This window comes from Delphinapterus leucas, chromosome 20, assembly GCF_059928025.1.
Source record: "Delphinapterus leucas isolate spDelLeu-1000000601 "Yukka" chromosome 20, BTC_Dleu_Yukka2, whole genome shotgun sequence".
Taxonomy (NCBI): Eukaryota; Metazoa; Chordata; class Mammalia; order Artiodactyla; family Monodontidae; genus Delphinapterus; species Delphinapterus leucas.
The window spans coordinates 50,629,118-50,633,247 of NC_143148.1; the positions used below are offsets into that span (position 1 = coordinate 50,629,118).

At 44.2% G+C, this 4,130-nt stretch overlaps 1 pseudogene; it reads left to right on the top strand.

Moving 5' to 3' along the window:
• The first annotated feature begins 535 nt into the window (after positions 1-535).
• On the top strand, positions 536-2,109 carry LOC111179698 (large ribosomal subunit protein uL18 pseudogene; annotated as a pseudogene).
• Positions 2,110-4,130: the final 2,021 nt, after the last annotated feature.

Here is a 4,130-nt window from a genome sequence, read left to right on the forward strand (position 1 = left end):
GATTTTGGTTTTCCCACTTGTATCTCTCAGATTATGGTGTCTATTGGTCTCACCAAGGTATATATGGTCCTGACCATACTGCTAAGCTGCCTTCATAGGGTATGTGAATTCCAGAGAGAAGGAATTCTGAGAGTTTAGTGTTTCTTTTCCCAGTGAAGCAGGCAATAAACATCATCGAAAGAGCTACACTTTAGCCTGAGCCGCAGCTGGTATAACAGCATGACCTGGACTTGTTGATGGATGCCGAGACCATACAAAAGTGACGAATCTATTTTTTTCCTCCCCGGAGCTGTGCTGGTTCTGCAGCTCAGGGGCGGCTAGGACCTCTGTTCTACAGGACGGGGTTTGTTAAAGGTGTCAAGAATAAGGCCTGCTTCAAGAGATACCAAGTGAAATTTAGAAGACGGTGACAGGGCAAAACTGACTACTATGCTTGGAAACGATTGGTAATCCAAGATAAAAACAAGTACAACACACCCAAATACAGAATGATAGCTCGTGTAACTGAGATAACATTGGTCAGATGGCTTATGCCCGTATTCGAGGAGATATGATAGTCTGTGCAGCTTGTGCTCACAAACTCCCGAAGTGTGGCGTGAAGGTTGGCCTGACAAATTATGCTGAAGCATCTTGTACTGGCCTGCTGCTGGCACGCAGGCTTCTTAATAGGTTTGGCATGGACAAAATTTATGAAGGTCAAGTCGAGGTGACTGGAGGCAAATACAATGTGGAAAGCATTGATGGTCAACCTGGTGCCTTCACCTGTTACTTGGATGCAAGGCTTGCCAGGACTACTACTGGGAATAAAGTTTCTGGGGCCCTGAAGGGAGCTGTCGATGGAGGCTTGTCTATCCCTCACAGTACCGAACGGTCCCCTGGTTATGATTCAGAAAGCAAGGAATTCAATGCTGAGGTACACCGAAAGCACATCATGGGGCAGAATGTTGCAGATTATACGCGTTACCCGGTCGAAGGAGAGGAAGCTGTTTACAGAAAACAATTCTCTCAATACATACAGAACAAAGTAACTCCAGACATGATGGAGGAGATGTATAAGAAAGCTCATGCTGCAATACGAGAGAATCCAGTGTATGAGAAGAAGCCTAAGGAAGAAATTGAAAAGAAGAGGTGGAACCGTCCCCAGATGTCACTTGCCCAGAAGAAATATCGGGTAGCTCAGGAGAAGACAAGCTTCCTTAGAGCTCAGGAACGGGCTGCTGGGAGTTAATAAACCAAACCACAATTTCTACGAAGATTTTTCAGATAAAGACAGTAATAAACTTAAAGAACAAGTTAAAAAAAAAAAAAAGGGATGAATCTTTGCTTGGAAGCTACCTGCCCCATAGGAACCTAGCAGCATCCTGACAGTGCAGATTATTTGAACAGGTAAGGACTTGCTTATCAACTGAAAGTCACCTTCATTTTGACATATGAGAAAAACCAGAGAAAGCAAGCAAATTGATCTATGTCACACAGCAAGTTGGTGGTAAAGCCGGCACTAAAACTTTGGGATACCTCAGATCTTCATGGCTCCTTCCATCCATCTGACCTAAACTTGATGGGATGAGTAAGAGTTTTTTTAGGTAGCTCTGTAGAAAAGACAGAGGCAATTTAGGAAAATGGCCCAGACATATGAGAGGCCATGTGGAGATGAGAGAGAAAGCCTTCCCTTCATGTGTATGCTAAAAACAGAGATGGAAAAAACTGAAAAAGTAGAAACACTGGCTACCCCAGAAAAACGTTTGGGAGGTGGGTCTCTTTAGGAAAACTCCTACACAAAGGAATCCATAGAAATGTGGTCAATCTGGAATAACTGTCTAAAAGCAACCTAAAATATCTAAGGAGCTGTCTATCTAGCTTGCCCTATCTCATTCCATATCAGTTTGATCTTCCAAGATGGTTGCTGGCATCAAGAAGAGAGTGAAAAACCATAAGTAGGGGAGGGCCAGGGAAGCACAGCATTCCCTTAAACATATTCCTTTATGGAGGCAGCTCAAGGGTGCGGTCAAAGACTTGTATAATTTAGTGACACCAAGAGACACCATAATCTGAGACAGACAAGTGAGGAAGCCAAGATTAATGTCTCAAAAGCCAAGAGGCAAGTTATAGAAAATAAGACCCATGATCCACGCAGGCTCGCACCATAGGTTTGCAATGTTAGTGACTTTATCTGAAGGTGCAAGAGTCCTTTTGACTGAGCTCATCCTTATATATGTAAAAGGCCCATTTCAAGGGGGTCCAAAGACCACCATGATTGGAAAATATGCTTCATGTGGTTAGAGTGGTAATAGAACAGACAACTCACTGTCCCCTCCGAGAAGTCCTGTAGACCTCAAGGAACTGACAAAGCTCTGTGGTCTCTCCATCAAAGCCATGGCACGATGCCAATAAAGCCAAAATGAAGAGTGTACAGTGCCAGAGTGATCACATGTCTCTGAGGAAAGAGTGAATGGATTTACTTTCTCTTCAGCATCTAACTCTGCCTAGACATGTTCATTTTTCTGGTTGTTTTTTCTTTTTCCTCCAAAAGATTTGCTTCAGGTCAGCTGGAGAGAGGAGTTTTGCTTAACTCAAGATTTGGCATGGACAACCACAGTGGAATAAATTTTGAAAGACCCAAAATGTGGGGTCTGGAATGACTGGCCAAAGTTACTGAAATTGTTTTCCACAGAAAGCCAGTGACTACTCAAAAGTTATTAGGAAGTCTAGGCTGCCTACAATTATCTGATGCAAATAATTATTTGATGCATATGCAAGGAGCCACACAGGTCCCAATTTTAAATAGGTACATGCTGTGATGGGCTGGGCTATGGTGCCCAGATATTCGGTCAAACATTATTCAGGATGTTTCTGTGTAGGTGTTTACTGGGTGAGATTAACAATTTAAAGTGATGGCCTTTGAGTAAAGCAGATGACGTTCCATGATGGGAGTGGGCGTCATCCAGTCAGTTGAAGACCTTCATAGAACAAAGGCTGACTTCCCCCAAGTAAGAAGGAATTCTGCCAGCAGGACTGCCTTTGGACCAGAAGTGCAACTCTTCCTGGGTTTTCAGCCTGCCAGCTTACCCTGCAGGTTTTGATTTATCAAGCTTCCACAGTTGCATGAGCCATCGCCTTAAAATAAATCTCTTGGGGCTTCCCTGGTGGCGCAGTGGTTGAGAGTCCGCCTGCCGATGCAGGGGACACGGGTCCGTGCCCCGGTCTGGGAGGATCCCACATGCCGCGGAGCGGCTGGGCCCCTGAGCCGTGGCCGCTGAGCCTGCGTGTACGGAGCCTGTGCTCCGCAACGGGAGAGGCCACAACAGTGAGAGGTCCGCGTACCGCAAAAAAAAAATAATAATAATAAATTAATTAAATAAATAAATCTCTTGATAGATAGGTAGAAAGATAGATAGAGGATAGATTAGATTGATAGATGATAGATTAATTAGATAGATTAGATGTATGATGAAAGAAAAAGAAGGAAGGAAGCAAGGAAGGAAGGAAGGAAGATATACGCCTACTATTGGTTCTGCTTCTCTGGAGAACCCTGACTAATACACACACACACACACACACACACACGCATAGTCATACTACATGTCTACTATATGTCAGGCAATACGCCAGATTATTTATGTCTGTTCAATTCTCATAAGTACATTACAATCTAGATATTATTCTCTCCATTTTATCGGTGAGAGAATTGAGACTCAGAAAGATTAGCTAACTTGATCACAGCTTACAAGAGACAGAGCTAGGACTTGAACTCAAGTCCATCTGACCAAGACATTGTGCTCAATTCCCAAAGTGATGACAAGTAACCAGGCAAAATGAAACAAATTAAGTGGCAGAACATGTGAAGGGAGAAGACCCACAAGTGTGGAATCATCTCCCAGTAACAATCAGCAGCAAAATCCTTTACAATCGGAAAAGACAGGCTGCTGGAAGAGACAGGGCTGCCCTGGCAGAGGTGAGCACAGTCCAGACCGCTCGCTCTCTCTGGCTCTGCCCATTCCCCGAGCTGCTCTGATGGGTTTTAGCTGATTCCAGACGTGCCCTGGAGGGAGAGAAGATTCATGGCAGCCCAAAAGGAGGACAATTAGGTTTCCCATTAGCTTCCTTCATGAGCTCATCACTGACCGTTTCTC